The sequence below is a fragment of the Pelodiscus sinensis genome, chromosome 2 (genome assembly GCF_049634645.1).
Source record: "Pelodiscus sinensis isolate JC-2024 chromosome 2, ASM4963464v1, whole genome shotgun sequence".
In the NCBI taxonomy this organism is placed as follows: Eukaryota; Metazoa; Chordata; order Testudines; family Trionychidae; genus Pelodiscus; species Pelodiscus sinensis.
This window is the reverse complement of record NC_134712.1, coordinates 125499014-125525320: the sequence shown is the minus strand read 5'-3', so window position 1 is coordinate 125525320 and position 26307 is coordinate 125499014.

Here is a 26307-nt window from a genome sequence, read left to right as displayed (position 1 = left end):
CAGTTCTTGCCTAGAAACACTGACCCTATTTAGATGCTTGAGCCACATAGTAGCATATTCCTTTCTATATCATACTACATTATCACCAAAGTTGTGCTAATATTTAAAAAGGATAAACGGGGTTGATCTCAGCAACTAGGAGATCGGTTAGCTTGACATAGGTCCTGAGCATAATTATGAAAAGTCTGATGCAAGACGGCAAGAATGACTCATCATCTAAATGAGGATTTTTAATAGGATCCCACAGAGATCTTTGCTTAGAGATATTCAAGCAATAATCCGGGAGGAAATACTAAAGTATTAGTTGCTGTCCAGGATAGGATCATTTTTTTTCAGATGACACAAGAACTGATAGAGTTGTACATAATGAAAATCAGTGTTTTAGTTTTATTAATAATGACACAAGTTGTCAGATACATACCAACTGAGCAAGTGTCTAAGAATATTTATTAAAAAAATTACACAGCACAAGAGAAACAGGAAGGTTACACATACCAAACCAGTCTGGGGAACAGAGAGCAGTAATGGACTCTTCCAGCTAGCCCACAGAATCACATCCCTTTATGCTTTCTTTGCTAACCAATTGCACCTGTTTTTACAGAAAAGCGAAAGAAAATGGCATTTTGACCCCTGGAACAATATTTGTGGCATCTGGTTTTCATAACTGGTGAGTATGTTGAAATCTTGATGGTTTAAGGTTTCTAGTCCTCACATTAGCTCCAGTATCATGGTCTCTGAGCACTTTGGAAGACTTGGTTCAAAACAGCAAAGAGAGGCTCTTTAAAGAGGTTTTTGTATAAACTTACAAAAACAATTCAATGAGGTTTTCAATGTACTTGATTAGTTAGGGGCTGATAATGCTACTGTTGCATTTCCAATGGAAATCTTTCTTAATTTAACTTACAAGAAATGGAATTATATAAAGTCAAAATTGAAGGTGATTCAGAGATGCTATATAACCTGTCCATTTCCTCATTTACATGACATTCCAAATGAAGAGATCAAATTTGACATCAAGAACAAAGTGGTTAAAGTTAATACAATCTCTTTCCTATTTAAAAAAAGTTCAGAATTCAATTTCTATTGCAATAAAAATCCTCTGGAATATTTTTGCTTATATTTGTACAGTCCTTTAGCATATGTTTATACATATTTTTTTCACAAACATAAATATTACAGTATACACATATTGTATACACAGTTTACAGATACTGTAAAATTAGGTCCAGTTTCTCCTAATAGATCTATATTTTTAATGGCATGAGAGGTGGTAGTCACAAGGGGTAATACTTTTTTAAAAAAGTTAAGTCCACACAGAAGAAAAATCCCTGGTGCTGCATAGAATTCATGGCATCACAGCGTGGCTGACATAAAAGGGTGGAAGAATGTTTTGTAACCTAAAAAATAGAAAGTCTAGCTTGCTAGTATTAGTGGGTTAAGATTAAGATAATTAATTGATCCTCTCACTATACTTTATTTGATCAAGAAAGCTATAATTTCCCCATTAGAGAACATAGGCCTATTATGCCTCACATTTCTTTGATGCACCCTGGCTCCATTGTACATCACAGATGTACTGATCTGCTTTTGCTTAGCTCTCAAAAGTGAGTGACTGAGATATTACCAGTGTTTGCCATGTGACATTCACCCTTTACAAGTATTAGTCAAATTTCTAGTGATCACTTACTGTCATTATTTTTAAATTTCATTACTCAACACACTTTTACAGAAAAGTAGGTATTTTTCTCAAAAAAAAACGGACTTAATGTTAGTATACTCGTTTCATTTTCCAACAAGTACCTAAATTTCTTTCCATTTTCAAAGCACTCAGAAGTCACTTCAATGTCATACTTTATCATTAGAATTAAATCTTTTGTGTTTTATAATGATTTGGCAAACCTTTAGGGCATGTCTTCTTTAACATTAGACATCGTGTGGAAAGTTGAAGGCTGATTTCAATTAATCTCACTGGCTAATTGTTAGAGTATTAATTCTGTAAATGCCCTCTGTGATAGGTTGGGACCCCTGGGCTGCTAGCTGAGGGACTGAAAATACTTCTGTAACAGACTTTTTCTTTTTGCCAATGTGGATTCCCTTTACCTGGTTTTTCCGAGCCAGGCACTAAAGCCTCCTCCTGCAAAGCACATGGGCAGGGCTGCAGCCAGCTGCAGAAGAGACAGATACCAAGATAAACTGTGGGAAGACTCAGCTTAAGTAACTTGTTCCAGCATCCAGGTTTTCACCTAAAAGCACTCAGGGTATGTCTACACTAGCCCCCTAGTTCAAACTACGAAGGCTAATGTAGGCATTCGAAGTTGCAAATGAAGCCTGGGATTTAAATATCCCGGGCTTCATTTGCATCTTCCTGGGTGCCACCATTTTTAAAAGTCCCTTAGTGGAATGAGGTGTACTGGTAGTTCGAATTAGAGATCCTAATTCGAACTACCTACTCCGTGCCGCATGTAGCCGCGGGCACGGAGTTCGGACTAAGAGACTTTTAAAAATGGCGGCGCCCGGGAAGATGCAATTTTAGGAAAGACGCAGAGTGGAACTCTTTTCCCATACAGAAAATTCAGAATTGGAGAGGTGGAAATGCCTATCGTGATCCTTTGCGACCCAGCCTACCCTTTGTTCCTGTGGCTCATGTAGCCATACACAGACATCCTGGACCCCAGCAAGAAGGAATTCAACTACAGGCCAAGCAAATGCAGAATGGTGACTGAATATGCGTTTGGATGTTTAAAGGGAGATTTAAACAGTCTTCTGACTCGGCTAGACCTCAGTGAATGAAACATTCCTTCTGTGGTGTCAGCGTGTTGTGTGCTCCATAATCTTTGCCAGACCAAAGGGGAAACTTATCTATTACAGGGGGCAGGACTGAGTCAGAGTGCCTAGGTAGAGACTTTGAGCAGCCAGAAACCAGAGTGACAAGGAGAGCACAGGGCTGCAGAAATCAGAGGCGCCTTGAAGGCCAGTTTTATGAATTGCCAGTTTTGAGACTCTTCCACCTTGCTCTCGACAAGGTGCCCCTGCATTTCCTGTGTTTGATTTTAACCCTTCACCCCAGCCCTGCAGTATGAACAATACAGAAATAGTTGTTCAAAGAGCACAAGTTGGGAAATGAAAGAAGTGGGAAGCCAAAGGGGAGAGGAGTTCAGAAATGCTTTTGGGACAGCCTTTTGCCACCCAAAGAGAGGAAAGCTGCCCTTGAGTCCCTGCCCCCAGGTCCTCGGGCCCCAGCAGATCCTGGTACTTCTGGGTGTGGAAGCAATGGTGCTGGGAGAGGAGAGACTGATGTTGTCATCAGGGCAGATGGGATTCTGGAAGGAGTCCCTCTCCAAGCATGCAGCTAGGTGCTCCATCACAGCTGTCAGGTAGGCAAGAGGCTCTCCTGCTGCTCCCTGGTAGCTCTCCTCTCCTGGTGGTCAGCGATCTAGTCCTGCCACTCTGCCTGTGTCATCTCCATGAGGAAGTTCATGCTGCCATCTGCTCCTGGAACATGTCCTCTCTTGTGCACTAGCTGCAGTCCCAGCTGCAGTGAAAAGTTACAAGGGCACACATTACAGCAGATACATTGTGTCGAGCCTACTCCTAATCTGTTACCTTGCACCAAAGGTCTCTGTAAAGACAATGGAAATGTGCTCTATGCAAAGCCAAATGTTTGCTTTTAAGCAGACACTTCACAGCAGGTGCACAGAATTCTCAGGGGAGTGTCTGGACACATGTGTTTCTGGGGCTGGCAGGCATGTTAAGGGGTCAGCCAGGTCAGGAGCCCGGGGGCAGAAGGGAGGAGGACAGAGTGGTGTGGCTTCCTTCTGGATATGTCTAGACTACAAATCTCTTTCAAAAGAGATCATATAGACAGCCCCAAGTCTTTCGAAAAAGCGAGTTACTTTTTCAAAAGAGAGCACCCAGGCAATCTGGATGCTCTCTTTCGAAAAAACCCTGTTTGCAGTCAATAATGCCTTTTTTCAAAAGCGCTCTTTTAAAAAAAGGCATTATTCCTCATAAAAATAGGCTTACTGCTGTCAAAAAACCCACTGTGTTCTTTTGATTTAATTTTGAAAGAACATGACTGCAGTCTAGATGTAAGTAAAGTTTTGTTTGAAAAAAGGCCACTTTTTTGAGCAACTCTGTAGTCTAGACATACCCTCTTTGTACAGCACACACTGAGTCCAGCACACATGGATTTCCGGGACAGTGCTACTTTTCCAGCCTGTAGGAGGCAGAGATGTGGGTTTGGCACGTGCAGCCTCCTAGGGAGAGTGCTAACAACTTCTCCTCCTTCTTCCATCTAGACTGCCACCTGAGATATCATTCTTCCCTGAATCACACAGAGTGATCGGGAACAGATGCTGACTGAATGTGGCCATAAACCTGGTCTTATGCTGCAATGCTTTTTGGTTGAATGACGACAGACCACTTTCTGGTGGCTTGGTATGGGAAGGTATCCTACCGCGGAGGAAGGACTAAGGTTGGCCTCCCAAAACCCTTGTGAGAAGGACCATAAAGTTCTTATCTGAGAGCTTCATGAAGATATGCAGGCAAGACTCCTGCTCAATCTGCAGACATGTTAACAATCTGTTCTGCCCCCCCCCCCCGTTTATACACAGTGCAGACTGCCCATCAAATCCAAATGCCTTAACCCACTTATAGTAAGAAAAAATATTGTGAACTTGCCAGATGTGTGCTCCGTGGGTCAGTGTTCGACTAGGAGAAATCCAGGGGAAGAGTGGATGAACAGATCTTGGCTCTTCTGAAGCACCAGCTGGCCATTCTCTTCCTCTCCTCCTCACCCTCAGCCACTACACTGTCCTCCAAGCTGACGCCAGGAGTGTCTTGGCTGGATTCCATGGTCAAGCTTGCAAAGCTGATGCACCCCACCTCTAGGAATGACATCAAGCTGCTCAAATAAGTGGCATCTGTGAGGTGCTGTACCAGACTGTCTACTAGTCTCCTTTGCTCTCTGGTAGGACTGCCTCAGCTTCTTGATTTTGACTCTGCATTACTGAGCATCCCTAGAATAGCCTTTTGCCTCCAAGCAGCTTGTACCCTTGGTGTAAATAGCTGCGCTCTGCTTGCTGGTTCAGAGCTTGGAAAGAATAGATTGATCTCTCCATGCTTTGATGGGGTCCAACACTTCCCTGGCCCTCTATGCTGGTGCTCTTCTTCACCCCTGAGAACTGTAGCCCAGGGGAGCAGAAGTATTCAAAGTCTTTGCAGTATCTGAATTGGTTGAAGACATGTCCATGTGTGCTGCAGTGTGATGCTTGCTCTGACATATGTTCGCAATGCTAGCCCACGGGAATTGAAATTCAAACTTTCCCGGGGCTTTTTCTGTTCACCTGGAAAGCAATAGAGTGGTAAGAGCAGGGAACTGTGGTATGCCTTCCAGATGCCAAAAGCCTCAACTTTTGCCAAAGCTGCCTCTACACTACCATAAGCGGACAGGGGGCTGCAGACAGGGGAGTTTGAGAGGGACCGCAAAAGATTCTGCCGCTAAACAGGCTACCTGGTGAGAGTGAGAGTACATGCTTTTGGTGTGAGTGAGTTTGCTCGACTGTTTGAATTTTGTTTGTTTGTTTGTTGAATTCTGATTTTGATTTCAGGTGACTGCAATTTCAGTTTCAGCTGCTGTGGCAGTTGGGACTGAGTGCCTGACCTTTTGTTCCCTTAATTGCTCTCTTGATTGCATCTGGTCAGCCTTCCCCTGTGTGACTCACCAGGGGGCAGGCCTGGCCTAGGCAAGCAGGCTTTAAAAGCCAGAGGCAGAGCGCCCAGGGAGCAAAAGCAGACAGGAGCTGCAGACAGGGGAGTTTGAGAGGGAGTTTGACAGAGGGAGGCCTACGATGGTCATGAAGACCCGCAACACCTGTGCCAGCACTGCTTCTGTCTCCTCCACCTGTGCCTGTAGCCAGACAGAGCGCTTGAGCATGGATGCCTCTACCCATATCCTGGAGTGGTTTTGCAGGGACTGTGGCATGCAATTCCCACTTACTGATATCCAGGCTGGGGAGATCATCCAATGTGAAAGGTGCCTGCTGGTGGAATCTCTCAGGCAGCAGGTGGGAAAGCTAAAGGAGGAGGTGGCCAGGTTGAGGAGCACCCAAATCCACGAGCAATTCCTGGACCATGTTCATGAGGAGATTGCTGAGGTAGCTGTCCCAGTACACAGGAGTGTGGACACACCACTGGTGGAGGAGGAGACAGCTCAGGGTGGACACTGGCAGCTGGGTACTTCTGCTCCGAACCCTCCCACCTTGGTATTAGAAAACCGTTATGCTCTTCTTTATACAGGAGATAAGGAATCACCCCCTACAACAAAGGAGAAGCCTCATACCCCCAAGTCTGGGAGGTCTGCTGCCATCACTGTGAATAGGAAACGTATGGTAGTGGTGGTCAGAGACTCTCTTCCGAGGGGGGTGGAGGCGCCCATCTGTCACCCTGACATTTCATCTTGGGAGGTATATTGTCTGCCAGAGGCCCGTATCCAAGATGTTACGGAGGCATTGTCAAGGATTATCCGGCCCTCTGATTACTACCCCATGCTACTCATCCATGGGGGCACAAATGATAGTGCGAGGTGTGACATTGAGCAGATCAAGAGTGACTGCAGGGCTCTGGGGGTACGGGTGAAGGAGTTTGGAGCGCAGGTGGTATTCTCTTTGTTCCTTCCTGTCGAAGGTATGGGCCCAAGCAGAGACAGGTGCATCCTGGAGGTGAATGCCTGGCTGCAAAGATGGTGTCACCAGGAAGGCTTTGGCTTCCTCAACCACAGGATGCTATTCCAAGAAGGACTGCTGGGCAGAGATGGCATTCACCTATCGAGGAGGGGGAAGACCCTATTTGGACACAGACTGGCTAACCTAGTGAGGAGGGCTTTAAACTAGGTTTGATGGGATAGGTGAGCAAAACCCACGGGTAAGTGGAGAACATGGAGACCTGGGAGATGGGTCAGAAATGGGAGGGAGCATGGGCTATAATGGCAGAGAGAAAGTAGGATCAGGGCGAAACTGGGATTCAAGGTCAAATCAGTATCTTAGATGCCTATATACAAATGCAAGAAGTATGGGTAATAAGCAGGAAGAACCGGAAATGCTAATAAATAAGTACAATTATGACATTGTTAGCATTACAGAAACTTGGTAGGATAATACACATGATTGGAATGTTCATATGGAAGGGTAAAGCTTGCTCAGGAAGGATAGACGGGGGAAGAGGGAGAAGATGTTGCCTTATATATTAAAAATGAACACACTTGGAATGAGGTAGAGATGGACATAGGAGAAGGAAGTGTTGAGAGTCTCTGGGTTAGGCTAAAAGGGGTTAAAAACAAGGGTGATGTCATGCTAGGAGTCTACTACAGGCCAACTACCCAGGTGGAAGAAGTGGATGAGGCTTTTTTTAAACAACTAATGATATCATCCAAAGCCCAAGATTTGGTGGTGATGGGGGACTTCAACTATCCAGATACATGTTGGGGAAATAACACAGCGGGGCACAGACTATCCAATAAGTTCTTAGACTGCATTGGAGACCACTTTTTATTTCAGAAGGTTGAAAAAGCAACCGGGGGAAAACTGTTCTAGATTTGATACTAACAAATAGGGAGGAACTGGTTGAGAATTTGAAAGTGGAAGGCAGCTTGAGTGAAAGTGATCATGAAATCATAGAGTTCACAATTCTAAGGGAGGGTAGAAGGGAGAACAGCAAAATAGAGACAATGGATTTCAGGAAGGTGGATTTTGGTAAGTTCAGAGAGCTGATAGGTAAGGTCCCATGGGAATCAAGACTGAGGGGAAAAAGAGCTGAGGAGAGTTGGCAGTTTTTCAAAGGGACATTGTTAAGGGCCCAAAAGCAAGCTATTCTCCTATGTCAGAAAGAGAGAAAATATGGCAAAAGACCACCTTGGCTTAACCACAAGATCTTGCATGATCTAAAAATAAAAAGGAGTCCTATAAAAAATGGAAAATAGGACAAATTACAAAGGAAAAATATAGGCAAACAACACAGGAACGCAGGGGAAAGATTAGAAAGGCAAAGGTACAAAATGAGCTCAAACTAACTACAGGAATAAAGGGAAACAAGAAGACTTTTTATAAATACATTAGAAGCAAGAGGAAGACCAAGGACAGGGTAGGCCCACTGGTCAGTGAGGAGGGAGAAAAAGTAACAGGAAACTTGGAAATGGCCGAGATGCTTAATGATTTTTTTGTTTCAGTCTTCACCGAGAAGTCTGAAGGAATGCCTAACACAGGGAATGCTAGTGGGAAGGGGGTAGGTTTAGAATATAAAATAAAAAAAAGAACAAGTTAAAAATCACCTGGAAAAGTTAGATGCCTGCAAATCACCAGGGCCTGCCAAAATGCATCCTAGAATACTCAAGAAGCTGATAGCTGGAGGCTCAGATACCTCCTCTATCAACTTTGGAAAATCATAGGAGACGAGAGAGATTCCAGAAGATTGGAAAGGGGCAAATATAGTGCCTATTTATAAAAAGGGAAATAAGAACAACCCAGGAAACTACAGACCAGTTAGTGTAACTTCTGTGCCAGGAAAGATTATGGAGCAGATATTTAAGGAAATCATCTGTAAACACCTGGAAGGTGGCAAGGTGATAGGGAACAGCCAGCATGGATTTGTAAAGAATAAATCATGTCAACCTAATCTGATAGCTTTCTTTGATAGGGTAATGAGTTTTGTGGATAAGGAAGAAGCGGTGGGTGTGGTATACCTAGACTTAAGTAAGGCGTTTGATACAGTCTCGCATGATATTTTTATCAATAAACTAGGCAAATACAACTTAGATGGGGTACTATAAGGTGGATGCATAACTGGCTGGATAACCGTGCCAGTAATTATTAATGGTTCATGATCCTGCTGGAAAGGTATAACAAGTGGGGTTCTGCAGGGGTCTGTTTTGGGACCCCGTGATATCATTATCGGGCACCCGGGCTGGCGGTGCCCTAGGCAACTGCCTAGTTTTACTAGGTTCATGGGCCGCCCCAGATGGTGATACTTTAGATAACTACACTTCAATTAATATAAATAAGATGATACTAGTATTATTTATTTTTAGTCTCTATCTAAGGCCTACTCACCATTGTCGTTTGGCATAGTCACTTGATATGACAGAACTAAAACAAGTTGATTATAGTGCTCTAGTACATGAAAAAAATGTAATAAAGACATTTGTACAGTCCTCAACATTTAAGCTGTATTTGCAAGAACACATCTTAAAATAAGCTGATACAGTTTTCCCTTAAACATTACCATCTTTTCTTTTGACAGTTTGCTAATAAATAGAATGAACATTAAGGACATTATAATAGAACTGTATTCAAGAAACAGAATAAAATCCCAGTATTCCTGTAAAGTCAAAAATGTAAGACTGGAAGGGTCTTTGAGAGGTCATCTAATCCTCTGTTGGATCTTTGATTACCAAAGATGCATTCCAGTTCTTCTTCATCCATTATTCATAATATTAACCTTTTCTTGATTGATAAGTACAATAATTTTATTTTGTAACCAGGTTTTATGTGTGTGCTGAAATGCTGGGAATAGCTGGAGATGTTTTTCAAAATGTGGCTAATGCTTCGCTATCATTTCTACTAAGTCTCTGAATCATCCATATTGATTTAGTGATTAGACTCATGATGACCTCTAAAAGTCAATTCTCCTCATGAGCAAAGGCAGGTTATTTTAATGAGAGATATAAAGGATTTTTTCCTTTCCATGAGAAATATGATTTTTCTCCTGTATTTTTGGTTTTGATCACCATAGAAAACAGGTATAATTACCACGGCAGAAATCATTATGTTGGATATGTGCAGCATTGGTGTTAGAGAGCTAAATTTTTATGCCAATATATCAGGAATGTGAAATCTAGATTTCTTTCTGATTTCTTCTTATCTTTAACACTGAGTGGTTGCACAAGCAACTAGCAGTTCTATAAAAATAAAGTTTGTTTTCTATTTGCTCAAACCATTTTAACTTTCAGATAGAGACCATTTTGCAACACTTTTTCTTTCACCATAATTTCCAAGAAGCATATACATAATTGTCTGAAACTGAATTATTCATTTGTATTGCAGCTGAGATTGAAACATCATAAAGCTCATAGTAAGAATCACTGTACCCTGATGAGCTTAATAAATAAGATAGATAGAAGGCATGGGAGAGCATTATTATCCTTATCTTACTCTCTCTGAGGCACAGAGAATGAGATATGGTCAAAATCACACAGGAAATCCATGACAGAGCTGAAAATTGAATCTAGATCTTAAAAGACCAAGCATCCTTTTTAATTTTCACCATTTAGGTTGACACTTTCACATGTGGGCTCTGCCTCCAGGTAAGCAAAATCTATTTAGATGTTTTGGTTAAATAGGAATACAAAATCACTGTTCCAACTGTGTAAAATGAAACAAAACACTCCAACTATATTTTCTTTTACCAGTATTATCACCGAATATGAGTTGGGTTGCAAAATTGGCATGGGTATTGCCTTCAGTTTAAGGGCCCTACAGATTAGTACTTTTACTTAGTTTGGGGGCAAAAGTCTGTTTTGCTAAAGACAAAACTATATGAAAATGAGGGTATGTCTACACTACAGCGTTAATTCGAAATAGTTAATTCAAAGTAAGCTAATTTGAATTAACGCATCTACATAGAAAATGCATTTCGAAATAGCGCATCCACACTGAGTGGACTCTAAATTGGAATTAAGGCTGGCTAGAACCAGTGAAGGCAGGGCACCAGGTCAGGACCTCCTGGTGGGGCTGCTGCCTGCAGCTATCTGAGGTCCGTGCATAAAGGGACCCTACCCCCCATCCCGGACAGCCAGTTCTCAGGTGTCTCTGCTTGTTTGTCTACCTCGATAAGGGACAGCAAAGAATTTGTGTCTCGGAGTGCTCTGGTTGCCCTCACTCGGGACACACTACCACTCTGCAGCATGGAGACAGAGCTGCCCCGGTCACTCTGGTGCATCTTGTGGATGTGCTGCTGCAAGCCTGGATGCACTTTCTGCAGGCTGCCATCCATCATGCACCCTCCATGATGGCCCTTTTGCCGTGCCCTGGTCAGGGCCCTCCAGTCCCGGCTCACTGCCCCCCCCAGGGTGGTGCAGACCGTCCCAACCCCCAGAATGTGGTTGAGGGCGGGAAAGTAGGGGCAGGTGTCAGCCCCTGCTGCGGTGCTGCCCCCGGTGGCCCTGGTGTACGTCTGCCGCAGCTCTTTTACTTTGAGGTGCACATGCTCCTGGGTGCGCCTGTGGCCCTTTCTGGCCATGGTGGCCGCTATGCAGCCATAGACTGCCAAGTTCCTCTGCCTAGTGCGGAGATCATGGACATTGGGGGCCTCCCCCCAAACCTCAAGGAGGTCCATGATCTCCACATTAGTCCATGAGGGCGCATGCTGTCTACGGCCCCTAGGTGCTGGGGGACTGGGTGGGGGATGTCTGGATGCCACTGGATGGCATTGTTCAGCCACTGGGTGAGGGGCTGCAGCTGCTGGCAGGCCTGGCTCTGGCACGTGGTGTGTGGCCAGAGACTACCCCTTTAAGGGCTTCAGGCCTGGGGAGAAGAGAAGACTTTTCCTGGTTTGGCCCAGAGTGGCCACCAGGGGAAACTGGGAAGGGCTGGAGGCCAGCTAATTCGAATTGAGTGTCCATACAGCACTTAATTCGAAGTAGCTATTTTGAATTTGGCGTTACTCCTTGTAGAATGAGGTTTATCAAATTCAAATTAAGAGCTCTGCTATTTCGAACTAACTTTACAGTGTAGACATACCCTGACATACTGAACAAAGATAATAAAATAATCTCTGAAGTTTGCAGATGTGAAAATAAAGATGCACATCTCGTGTGTACAGCTAGTACAGAGGCAAATTTTGTGTGGGTGCTAAGAGTCCGAAAATCAATATAAATAATGTGATTCCACTATGTTGGAAGACAGTCTATGAAGAGGCAGAACCAGAAGTTCCACTGAACCTGTGTACTATATCATATTGCTTCCCTTATTCCTGATCAGCTATTGACTTAATTTATGCACCTGCAATAATCATATATCCCACCCTGTTGGAATATTTTCATGGAGTGACAAATACCTGAGGCTATGCCTGTGTATTTTGGTAATCGATATGTGCAGCAATTCCACAGTCTCCTGTCCACCCGTGCAATGTCTCTATATCATATACTTAGAGCTAGATCTTCAGCTGACATAAATGGATGTAGCTTCACTGAAGTCCGTAAAAATAAACAAATTTACCCTGTGGATGCTCAAAGTATTAGGTATGTAATTCTTATTGTGTACTTATCTCACAATTAATTGTGATAAACTCAGTTCACCTGGCATATACAGGGTAATGCCTAGTATTATAAGATACTATACCTGTATTTAAGATTGCAGAAAAAATGTATTCTATTTTAATAATAATGCACAATGATACAATTAAATATTATAGCACATAGAAGGGGAAGGCACTGCTAAGATTCTGCATGCAACATTACAGGATGTCTCACCAGAATTTATTAAAACTTGGACTTGCACCCTTTTTGTTTCTTTTTTCTGATTTTTTTTTAAACCCTTAGCAGTTCAAGATAATTTATTTACTTGTGATTTATCTTACAAATGTAAGGCATTCCAAGTCTACTTTTCACTTCTTTTACTGGAAAAATTCTCTGTATTTCAGCTCTTTTCTTAATTGAAGGGGTAAAGGTTTTGAATATTTAATAAACACCTTAGATAAGCAACTGTTTAACTTAAGAACTGTACCTCATTTCATAGTGCTTTTTAAATTTTGTTTGCTTAGCTAAAGAAGAGACTTGAGCAAATACATGAATTTTAGGAGCTTATTAAATATCCTTGTCAATAGCAATTAATAAGAAAGTATTTGACTGTGATTTGGCAAAATAAATTAAAAATTTGTTATGCAATGATTCAGGTTTTCAGTATTAAATCACAGAACCACATTATAAAATAATACATAATCACAATCTTGGGAAGGGGGCCCTATTAAAAAGTCTCATTTGAATGACGATTCACTTGTTACCATTATTTTGAGATCTATCAAGTTGCCAGTTTGAAATCAATTGAATTTGAACTATATGGCTACATCTAGACTGGCATGATTTTCCGCAAATGCTTTTAATGGAAAAGTTTTCCGTTAAAAGCATTTGTGGAAAAGAGCATCTAGATCGGCACGGACGCTTTTCCACAAAAGCACTTTTTGCGGAAAAGCGTCCGTGCCAATCTAGACGCACTTTTGCACAAAAAAGCCCTGATCACCATTTTCGCGATCGGGGCTTTTTTGCACAAAACACATCTGAGCTGTCTGTACTGGCCCTTTTGCGCAAAAGCTTTTGCTCAAAAGGACTTTTGCCTGAACGGGAGCAGCATAGTATTTCCGCAAGAAGCACCGATTTCTTACATGAGATCGTCAGTGTTCTTGCGGAAATTCAAGCAGCCAGTGTAGACAGCTGGCAAGTTTTTCCACAAAAGCAGCTGCTTTTGCAGAAAAACTTGCCAGTCTAGACACAGCCTATGAGTTTGGCTATTGTTTAAAAACTCAGTTTATATTGTACTAAGTAAAATGACTTGGAGAAGTCTGAAGATAAGAATTTCAAAAGCACCTAGTTCTCATTTTTTTTAAAGAAAACATGATTCTAAATCCATCTTGACACGCAACTAAAACAAAAATTGTTTTGCTTTGCTTAGTGTCTTACCTCCACAAGTTACTTTTTCTGTGGACCCCTTTGTGGAGCATTCATTCAGTGTTGAGATTATGCTTGTCAGGTTGTAGTTTCATCATCAATACTCTGTTAGTTGCTGGAATGTCCTGTTTATATCAATATAATGCCAAGTCTCTCAATGTTCTTTCCACTTCAAACGTATTTTAATAGTTAATTATACAATGCAAAGTCATTTCAAGAACTAGTGTTCTCCAGTTGGCTGGAAGAAGATTGTAATCTTCCATTTCTGTTCTTGTTTTCATAATAGTGGAACCTTGGTATGCATGACTCAGATGAGTCTGTGCATTATTAATCAAGAAGTTACATTATTGATTATTCCACTCTGTGGTCAATTATAAACACATTCTGTGGTTTTGTATCCTTTTATTTACTGCATCTTTCAGCACAGGTGCCTTTCACTAATTTGATAGCATAAATATATTTCATTGCAAATGCTAGCCGTCTTCTCTTTATTGTTTACATGAAAAGAAAATTATATGAATTCAATTCTGTCTCCTAAGAGAAATGCCCAAAGCTGTATCACTTAAAGTTGACTTCCTTTTTATACACATTCTAAGTATTATATTTTGTTCCATAATTTTCCCTGTTGTGCTATTGTATCTAGCATATCATATAATATCAAAGTTTGATGTTAATGCAATTAATTAATTAATGCAATACATTTTTAATTCACTCAGCCCTGGTCTACACTAGAGAGTTATTTCAAAATAATCTTCCTTAGATCAAATTTACGAGGGGAGAATCCACAATACCAAGCCCATTATTATGAAATAAAGGGATGGTTATTTTGAAATCTGTGTTCCTCATTTCCTCAGGGAATAATACTAATTTCAAACATTATTTCAAACTAGCATTAATGTGGACATTCCAGGACTGCTATTTTGAAATAACTAGTCCCCAAAGTAATTTGAACTAATTACTCACCAGTGCTTCCTGGGGCTGTAAGTCGAGGTAGCCCATCCACATGAATGAAGCCTGCCTCAGACTAATTTTGAGGTTTCCCCATAGTATGGACATGCTATTTCAAGTCTGTTATTCAGGAGTTATTAAATCAAATTTAGTTATTTCAAAATAGTTTCCTAATGTAGATATTCCCTTAGAGCCGTGGTCACCAACCCATCGATCGCAATCGACTGGTCTGTCGGGAGGGCTTGACCAGTCAATCACGAGGCATTCAAGCCCTCCTATTGCCCTGCTCCCCCAAGAAGCCCCACTTCCTACCTCCAGCAACAATGGAGGTAGTGCCAGCTTCCTGCCCCCCTCTCCCAAACAGCCGGCGCAGTACCACAAGCCAGACCTGTGGCACGCCAGAGACTTGCTACGTGGGGGTGGAGGGAGGAGTCCCCGGAGGAGGTGCACGCCAGGGCTTTCCTCCTCTGCAGGGGAGGAGGGAGGAGTCCCCGGAGGAGGTGTGCACCGGAGCTTCCCTCCTCTGGTGGGGGGAGGGGTGGGAGGAGGAGTCCTGGGAGGAGGTGCGCATGCTGGGGCTTCCCTCTTCTGTGCAGAGGGGGGTAGGAGTCCTGGGAGGAGGCGCATGTTGAGGCTTCCCTCCTCTGCAGGGGAGGGGAGATAGGAGTCCCTGGAGCATATGCATGCTGGGGCATATGCGTGTGTCCCCTGCCTCCACCAACACCCTGTCCCCAGTCCCCACTGGCACCTTGCCCCCACTGGCACCCTGTCCCCTCCCCCAGTACCCACTAGCATCCTTCCCTGGTACCATGTCCTCTGCTCCCACCAGCACAGTTGGGGCCACATTAGTGATGCTCGGGGGGGGGGGGGGTTGGAGGAGTTATTTTTTGCATCTCACTTGTGTGACCCCAACTGACTTTTCTGTGTGTCAGTGACCCCTGACTCAAAACAGGTTCCCCACCCCTCTCATAAATAAAGACAACACTGAAACTTTTTGTTTGACATAATATTTTATTTAAAAATGAAGCCTGGCCAACAAACCCCCAGTTGGATCCAAGCCCCCATCTGGCTGCAGCATCATAACACTCCTTCCCCTTCCTCCTCCTCCCCCCCCCCCCCCCCCCGACCTAGATCTGAGCCTATCATACACTGGAACTCTTCTGTCCTGAACCTCTCACGTTCCCAAACTTCTGCACTCTCACATCCTCAGTCTTCTTCCACAACACTCCTGCACCATCCACACATGGCAAATCTGTGTCCTGAGCCCATTATACTCCCAACCTCCCTGCCCTGAGCCCCTCATGCATCCCAGCACAAACTCATGCACCCTCACAGCCACAAGCCTGTGGCTTGCTCAGCATCCCAACCCTCCACCTGACCCCAACATTCCCCAGCATGGAGCCTCCTCCCCAAGCCAGCATTCCCTTCTCCACCTCCTCCTGCATCCAAATTCCCTCCCAGAGCTTGTACCTCTCACCCCTTCCCATGCCCAAATCCCTCATTCCCACCCCAGAGCCCACACATCCTGTCTCAACCCAGTGAGGGTATGGCTAGACTGCAGGAGTTTTTCCGGGATTTCAGAGGTATCCCAAATAAACTCTTCCATGTCCAAGGATGCATTTGTTTTTCTGCCTTTTTTAGCAGAAGAACAAACATGCTCTTTCTATAACCCCTGTATTCCTTGTTCCACGAGGAATAAGGGGCTTCTGAAAGAAGGGTTTTTTCTGATATTTGGTCCAATCTAGACAGGCCAAATATTGGAAAAACCTCTTCCTACAGAAGAATCGAAAAAAAGCAGCACTATAGCCATACCCTGAGAGTGTATAAGGGCTGGGGATAGCAAGTGATTGAGAGGAGGAGAACAGAGAGGGCAAAGCTTCAAGGAAAGGGTGGGTCTTGGGAGAAGGATGGGGTGGTAGATCTTGACTTGTTCTGACATTTAAAAAGTGATTTTGGGCATAAAAAGGTTGGTTGCAGCAACTCCGTTACCTCAGATTATGGAAGAAATCTAGTTTTAATTGTTTTAGTTATATCTATTCTAAAATATTCTTGATGTTCAGGCAATTCTGGATCAGTAATGACTCATTTTGGTGCCTTAGTTATTCTACTTGCATTTCACTTTCTTGTGTGTTTTGATGTCATAATTTTACAAGTTTTGTAGTTATAATAGAAGTTTCAGGGAAGATGAATCCTAATTTCTAATTTAAAATGGAAGCAATATTTAAAATAAACCACAACGGTCTTTTTTTATATATACAAATGAAGCATGTGAAAAGTTGATTTGACAAATGAAAACATCTAGTCCTGTGTCCTGTCTCTGATAGTGTTCAATACCATTTATTTCAGAGGCAGATTCAAGAAGGCTATATTAAGCACTTTGGATATATTTACACAGCAGTGTTATTTCAGAATAGCTAATGTTATTCCAAAATAACAGAGCGTGTCTACACTACAAGTGTTTATTCTGAAATAATGTTGAGCTGGAGGAGTTCTTACTTCAACTCATAGTAGTCCTCATTTCACAAGGAGTAAGGGAAGTCGAAGGAAGAATGTTCTTCCTTCGACTTCTGGCTGAGTAGACAGCCCCTAAAGCCGAGTTAAGCTCTTTCAACTTCAGCAACGCAATTGACATAGCTGAAACTGCGTGGCTTAATTCTACTTTAGCCCTGTTATGTACCCTTCTAGAATAACCTGGTTGTAGGTGTAGTTTCTTTCTAATTGCTATCAGTGAGTGCTCAGCTTATGATGAATATGTTTATTTCCTTTTTTTTAAAGCATGTATCATATAAGAATATGTCAGACTAAGGTCCATCTAGCCCAATATCCTGTCTTCTGGCAGTGGCCAATGGCAGTGCTTCAAAGGAAATGAACAGAACAGGTAGCCATCAAGTTATCGCTCCCCTGTCACCCCATCCCAGCATCTCACAAACAGAGGCTAAGGACAGCATTCCTGCACATCCTGGCTAATAGCTATTGATGGACCTATCCTTCATGAATTTCTCTGGGATACCTCTGGAATCCCAGAAAAACTGCAGTCTAGCCGTGCCCTCACTGGGTTGAGACAGGATGTGTGGGCTCTGGGGTGGGAATGAGGGATTTAGGCATGGGAAGGGGTGAGAGGTGCAAGCTCTGGGAGGGCTTTTTTTATAACCCTGATAAAGTCCTGTTCTTCACAATATCCTCTGGCAAAGAGTTCTGCAGATTGACTGTGCATTGTATGAAGAAAAACTTCCTTTTCTTTTTTTAGAGCTGCTACCTATTAATTTTATTTGTGACCCCTAATCCTTGTATTATGGGGAAAAATAAGTAACTTCCTTAATTACTTTCTCCACATTAGCTATGATTTTATAGACCTCAATCAGATTCCTCCTGAGTCATCTCTTTCCAAGCTGAAAAGTCTAAATCTTATTGATCTCTACTCATTTGGCAACCATTCCATGCCCCCTAATATTTGTTTTTGCCCTTTTCTAAACTTTTTCCTATGTCAAGATATCTTGTTTTGGGTTAAGGTGACCACATCTACACACAGCATTCAAGATGTGGACATAACGTGTATTTATACCTTTATCACTATCATAATTATGACTGTTTTCATGAATCATGTAACTGTTTAATTCTGTTTTGGATCCTGATATTTTATGACAATTAGTTTCAATAAGTTAGAATTTGTATCTATAAAAATATTTACCACTTTTAAATTTCTACTTTCTTAGGGTTCGTTTAAACTACATCCCTCTTTCAAAAAACAGATGTAAATTAGACATATTGAAATTGCAAATGAAGCCGGGATTTGAATTTCCTGTACTATATTTGCATCACGGCCTCCTTTTGAAAAACACTATTTCAAAAGTGAAACCACGGTCTAGATGTGGTTCTTTCGAAAAGAAAAGCCTTTTTCAAAAGATCCTGTAAACCTCATTTTTTGAGGAGTCCAGGATCTTTCAAAAATGGCTTTTTTTCACTAGAACCACGACTAGACTGCAGTTTCACTTTCGAAATAGCATTTTTCAAAAGAACGCTGTGACACAATTATGCAAATGAAGCACAAGAAATTCAAATCCTGGCTTCATTTGTAATTTTGATATGTGTAATTTACATCCCTCTTTCAAAAGAGAGATGTAGTCTAAACATACCCTTACTGTCTCCTTATTCTTTTACTATGGAAAATGGTAAATAGAAGTACCTGATTTATCTTTTCTGGGTCATTATCATTTATATCCCTCTACCCTAGTCCTTCTTTCCAGAGGTGAAAGTATATGGGAGAGCCCTAGTGCACAGCTCTGGCAAGAGCTGGTTGAGCTTCAACAAAAGCCAGGATGGAGCTATTTAAAAAGCTGGCAGGAACCCGGGTTGCAATAGGATAGTACCTCTAAGTAATGTTAAATTACTTTCACTACTTCTTCTTACTCATCTTTTCTCCCAACATTTCTCCTTAAGACAGTCCCAACATTTCTCCTTAAGTAGTCTCCTCATGACTGATCTCCCTCTTCTTTTTCTCTCAGAACTGCTACTTTTTCAACTGTTTATAGAAAAAATGAGCATACCCCTTCTTTTTCCCATTGTAAGTCACTTTTAGCTGTGATATTTCCTACCTTCTGAGTTCTGAACTGTGCAATACTTATGCTCTCTTAACATAATTTTTGTATGTTCTTTCATAAGGTTTTGAAGCAAAAATTAGGCAAGCAACCACCATCTCTTTAAAAAAGGACTTTTCTTAGTAAGACTTCAAAGTTCCGTAGGTGTCAAACAATTGAATGGCAGCATGTGCCAATACCATAATTTGATATGGTGTGTATACACACAGACTACACTCTCTGATGTAGCCATTTTAGATGTGTTGAAATAAAAATTCCCAGGAATTCCTTGTGTAACGTGAATGTATATTTTGTATCACTAACTTTCCACTCCTTCTTAAATAAAATTCACACCCAGGGAGATACCACACTTGTAACAGCTGCAAAAAGGTAGTGACTAAAAATGAGGGGGCTAGGATGGACATTGGTTATGCAACCTTAACTAGAGAGATGACTGCCAGACCTGCTATTGTAAAATAAAAGTGGGCTGTGTATGAACTAGATGATGTTAGTCTACAATTTCATTACATTGTCTTCTTTAATTCTGTATTTCATAAATTTCACTGGGAATACGGGTACCTCTGCTCTTGGTTATACCGAGCACCTCGACTAACATTCATGGAAACAAAGCTAGAGTAATGGAGAACAAAATTTGGGCAATGGTAAATTATTTTTTAAACGTTTTATTTGTGTAGTATTCAGACAGCCATTCTAACTGCCTGGGCACTGTTACATTATATAGTGCAGTAAAACAACTACATATAATACCTCTTATCTTTTCTTTTTCCAAATTGCCATGCCAAGTTATATTACTTGTACATACATAATGCTACCTCATATATAAAATTTTAAATAAGAGCAAAGTATATGAAGTTGAAGTAAATACTTCCCTTCACCACACTTAAAACATTAATGGGTTTCATTTTCATACCATATCTATCAAGTTATCACATTCAAAAGCTGTATTCCCTAAATAATTTACTGTATACTGTATTGTTAGTGAAAGGTTTATTGCTTGATGAAACTAATTGCTGTGGATGATGCAATGCCGTGCAGTTCTTTGTGGAATCCAGTAACTGTACATAACTATAAAAATCAGTCTTTTATTATTTAATTAAATAGTGTCTTTGGCCTGATTTCATAGAGGTTATGACATATTTATGTGGCTTTTTAAATTGCCTATTCAACCTGGTCACTTAAACTGAGACATTGCAGGTAGCAAATATTAAATATTCCAGTGATTTACTGAAAGACAATAAAACAGCAGACATGAGAATGGAGTTATACATTTTTTCTGTGCTGTCTATGCTTTACATAAAGACCATTTCAAAATGCAAATCAACTACTTTTTTTTTTGCTTATATGGAAACACCAAAGGCAAGAGTTGTCAAAAGTTTGTCATCAGAATTATACCTTAGACTTTTCCTCTCAAGCTCTTCACAAAGGGTGTGTCCACACAGCGAAGTTATTTCGGATTGCTCCCAGGAAGCAATCAGACTGCTCTCAGGAGCCTGCCAGGGGCAGAAAGAGGTGTGCACCTTTCTGGTCTGGTGTGGAGATCCTGGACCTTATTGAGGTTTGGGGTAACAAGACCAACCTCCAGGATCTTTGCACCAGATGCAGGAATGTGGGTGTCTATGGCTGGATGGCCAAGAGCCTAGCCAATAAGGACATATCCACACACAGGAGCAGGTGCGGATGAAAGTTAAGGAGCTCCACTAGGTATATGACAGAGCCAGGAAGGGCAGCTCCCGCTCTGAGGCAGAACCTCACGCCTGCCCCTACTATGAAGACCTGAAACGAGGTTTACAGGATCAGTTGGCAAAGGCTTCCCCAGCCGACAGATCTGTGTCTAGACTGCCGTGCTGTGTCGGATCAGCTGATCGTCGGCACAGCGCAGCGACCATATTTATTTTAACGAAGCGAGGATTATTTAAATTCCCGCTTCTTTGACTATGCTAAATACACTAATTTACATGGCTCCATTGATGGAGCCATGTAGTCTAGACACACCCATTGATAGCACAGCCAGACTGAAATTATTGTGGATTTGGCAATGATAAACTGATCAAGAAACATGACCAGTATAGACAGACCAGTGTTATAACTAATGAACATAAGTTAAATTTATAATCGGGTAAAAGACTAAGTGGAATGTGCTTTAACTTTAGAATCCCAAATTCAAGCTGTACAGGCTGGAGAATCCTCTCCAAGAAAGTTTTTAGAAAACTAGTCACAATCTTAATATACTTTCATTTCTTCTGTTTTATCTATTTCCTTTTCTTTCAGACTATTTATCTTTGTTGAAGCACATTGATACATGGATTACATAAAGACCATTTCAAAATGCAAATCAACTACTTTTTTTTGCTTATATGGAAACACCAAAGGCAAGAGTTGTCAAAAGTTTGTCATCAGAATTGTACCTTAGACTTTTCCTCTCAAGCTCTTCACAAAGGGTGTGTCCACACAGCGAAGTTATTTCGGATTGCTCCCAGGCTGCTCTCAGGTGTGTCCCCCTATGATGAGAGGAAAGGGAAAATAAGCCAAAATGCATGACATGCAACTCAAGATGCTGAAAATTAAATGGAAGCAGTTGCAGTTGCAGTTTTAGGTGGACTGGATCTTTTCTGCAGTATCTACATTTGGGCTGAAATCTGAAATTCAGATACAGAAATTGAATTTCATTAAAGTGATTAACAATACTAAGTCTCACACATTAAGATCATTACTTCAAAAGTGCTGAAAAGCATATAAAAAATGTTCTTCACAAAATGAATAATTTACTTTACGCCAGAGATAGCACAGCTGAGTAAAAAGAGTTAAGAAAGGAACCTGGGGTTCACATTTTCCCAGTTTGCTTAGAAAGCAAGATTTATCCTTTTTGCAAAAGTTATTGCACAGCTGCAGCCTGTCTTAGTTAGATCTAGAAAGATATTTAAAATTCAGTATGTTTTTGTTTTCTATTTTTCAGTCAATTTTTGTGTGACAGCTATTCATTGGAATCTGGCTAGAAATCATGATGGTTTTCATGCTCTATAAACAAAAAATCCTTAATGCAGTACGGCATTTTTAATAAAAAAAACTCATGTGGGTAACTTGTATGCTAAGATGTAACCCAGTATCTTTTAGAAACTGGGATGTTAACCTGTAGTGCATTATCAAGGAGACATCGTTCATTTTGGAGGAGACACGGAATTCTGTTATAGCTGGCCTCTTTGCTGCACATAGTGTTTGCTATTAAATTAGAACTGGTCATAAAATGCAATACATTCAAAATGATTAGCTGTTCCAAGTTGACCAGAGACACAGAGAATAGGTTATTCCTTGTTACAATGTAACTCAAACTGGAAAAATAATCTGAGAAACTTGAATTTGGAAGTTTTTTTAATCAAGACTCATGTCTGGTTTGTATTAATTTAAGCTTGACTTGTGGATTCTCATCACCATAGAAAATCAAGCCCTTGAGATATTTCACTGAAACTCCATGCCAGATTTTACATTCAGGCTAGTGCAGGCTGTGAGCGGACTCTGGGGTTTCAGTGAAGGAGTGCAATGTGAATGCCTAAGCATGAGTCATAGTGCTCAGTGGGCCAAACCACCTCCTTTCATGTAAAGATCTGCTGGAAGTCAAGTATACTTGGAATAGATCCCCTGTGGCTCTGTACCATATTTAGAGATCCCTGCTTGCTTTCCAGCTCCCTGGCAGTGTGAGTCTGAGTCTCAAAGCTGCATTAACTCTCAGCAGGAAATTGGTTGGAAGATAATGTTAATTGCCTTTCCCACCATCATCTGCTCCACCCAGTGCCTTTCTGTGCACTTGGATTCTTTAACCCTTCAGACTGCTCTTCTGCCTGCAAAGGTGATGTGGGAGCAAATTACCACTGATCCAGATGGTGGGGGAAGATGCACACAGATCAAACATGATTTCGTCCCCATGTACTTGAGCAACATCTCAGCAATTAGAAATTGCTCCTTTTAAACTATATGCCTTCAGCTCCCAGTGTCTCAGGAGGCTTTGATATCAGAAACAAGGTGTGGGAGAAAGTGGCTGCTTGCAAATCTTCAGGACTGGTAATTTTGCTAAATGTGAGTGGATTTCACCTTGGCAGATCCAGTGATGTAACATACAGGACATGGGAGAGATAAGTTCTGAGTCTCTACAGGAGACCTTGCCCTCTTCACCCCAAGGGCTCACTGAACCTGCATAAGACCATTTCAGTAGCAGAGGATGGGCATGTCCATTACATCTCACTCCCCATGCTCAGTCTGGTTTAATGGAGTTTTAATGTGTCTGCGTTGCCTGTGCTGCCTGCACTTTAGGCTAAAAAGTATTTTCCTGTCCTCTGTGTAAGGAGACTGCTATGGAGAGCAAGCCCACTGCACTCCTTCTACCTTTGGATATGAAGGCAGCAAAATACAATACTACTTTATGATTTTTTGATACTGGAAATGCGCAGAAGCAATGCTCCTCTTGTGGGGAAGGTGAGGAAGGAAATGTTTTCCATTTCCAGTGGAGAGGAAATTTCACCTAGCCTCGTCTACTCCTAGTTTCTAGTGAAAGCAGAGGAAGGAGAGTCTCACTTTCTCCTTTATCCCCTTCCTGCTCCCCCTATCTGTGTAACATAAGAAGGAAGTCCTTTACACAACCCCTTGATGGGAGAGAGGGAAACAGAGAGTAACAAATTATCAGTTCCCTTGTGCTTAAACAAGTCCCTAATCATTGAAGAAGTGATTGAGGAGTCCAGGGACTGTGGAGTTGGACATGATGGATTAATACACTCTAAATGCCTGACATGTTTCTGCAAACCTCCAACATAACTGCACACAGACTTCTTATTGTGCAGTTGGAGAGAAAGGAGATATTTTCCTGAGAAAATGGGAGAATTTTCATGGTATAAGGAAGAAGCACATGGCTTTATTACTTGTCCAATTATATAGGACTTCTGCTTTATCTTATAATATTTTCTCAGCATATTAGGTGATCTTTCACAAGCCTAGATTATATGTTATTTTATGTGTGATGTTTCCAACATATTTTGTGAATTGTGATTGTGTACTTTTGCTTGAGCTTTTGTGCTATTTTTTCTTTATACTAGAGGTATGTCTACACTGCAGAGTTTTTCTGGAAAAATGGCCGTTTTTCCAGAAAAACTACACTTATATCTATACTGTAATTGAATTCTTTTGACAGAATGCAGGGGGTTTTCTGATAGTGGTAAACCTCTTTCTACGAGGAAAAAGCCTTTTTTTGAAAGAGTCCTGTGGACGAGGGTTTTTTTTCGAAACAAGAGGCCTCCAGGAAAAAGCACAGGTGTCCTGGTGGCCACTCCATCCATAGTAATCACAACTTAAATGTGAGATAGCATCCACACTGATTGGATGCTATCTTTCAAAAAAGCAGATTGCTTTTTCGATGCGCTTTTGCGGTGTGGATGTTCTCTTTCGAAAGTTTTCTGGAAGATCTCTTCTGGAAAAGCTTCTTCCAAAAGAAGCCTGCAGTCTAGATGTAGCCTAGCAGCCTTTCAGAGCTTCATCTACAATTCATTCAGGGAGTGAATAAATTTGCTTAAACATATATTATATATTTATGAAATATAAGTATACACTGTAAACAAAGTTAAATACAAAATAAAGTTTTTGATAGACTATTGTTCTTTAGTGACATCTAGTGGCTAGGAGAACAGCCTTTGTTATAGTAATCAATCTACTAGATTACCTAGAGTAATCTTCCTTTTGTCAGTTCCGTAAAGATATAATAGAGAGTTACCTAAGAAACACTATCTGTAGTAGGTTCTCAGGAAATGTATTAGAAATTAGGCAAGATTTATGTGAATTATTCAAGTGTTCACATTGATATTGTAGGTTTGTCAGCTACCAGTGGCATCAGTGTTTATGCACTTTAGTGTGTTGTTCACCTTAACAGAAGTGGAGTGACTAGTTATTGAATAGCTAAGTTAATGCCCTTCTGAGGTGTCTCCAACAGTAGTTCCAAGCAATAGTTCTTGTGCTTAAGGAGTTCTTTCCTGCAAAATGTCTCACTAATCCCTTACCTCTCCTTTTTTCCATGTGGACCTGAATTTGCATAATTAAACTACAACGTCTAACAGATAGTATAGCTCTAGGTTTCCAGCTAATTGCAATAAGAACAGCTCTACTCTTACCAATGTAAAATAAATTAATCAGGCCACCTTTTTTTCTGAGAACCACTGAAGAATAATAAAGTGATAACAACTATCTCAATGCATTGGTTTTAACAGTACTGGATTGACTACTCCCAGCCATCTTTACAGCTACTTTTTTGTTCTCAGAGTCTGATACTGTTAGGAAGCAGCACCTGCAGCAGAGCTAGTCTCCAGGCAACCTAATGAGTTCAGCTGGCCTGCAGTAGACTGCCTGATTGGCTATACTGCCTGGCAGGAGGGAAGAGGCAGCGGACTGGCTCTTCAGCCCAGCAGCAGTTACACAGCTGCTCAGATTTAAAACATTTGCCCATAGCTTCAATAGCTCTTGTGCCTGCTTCTTCCCAGCATTGTTCCTTCCATGGACCCAGCTCTGTTTCTGCCTTGGCTCCAAACTTGCATCATCCCAGCAAACTGCTCTGGCCTTTGCCCTCTGACTCCAGTTCTGACTCCGCTCCAGTTACAGATTTCTGACTCCAGCTTTGCACATGGGCTCCTGTTCATGGCTTTCAATTCCTGTTCTAACTATAGGGCTGACTTTTGCTCTAATCACAGGACATGACTGCCCATGTCCCACTTTCAGATACTCAAGGTACGTCTACACTTGCTCCCTAGTTCGAACTAGGGATGCAAAGGTAGCCGACCAAAATCGCTAATGAAGCGGGGATTTAAATATCCCACGCTTCATTAGCATAATCTCGCCCGTCTGCTATTCTGTTCACCAGTTGATTCGAACCAGGAAGTGCACTCCAAGACGTGTTAGTTCAAATCAAACCCCTTGGTTTGAACTAACATTACTCTTCATTTTTTGAGGGGTTTGATTCAAACTAATGCATCTGGAGCAGCCAAGTGGAATAGTGGGCGGGTGAGATTATGCTAATGAAGCGTGGGA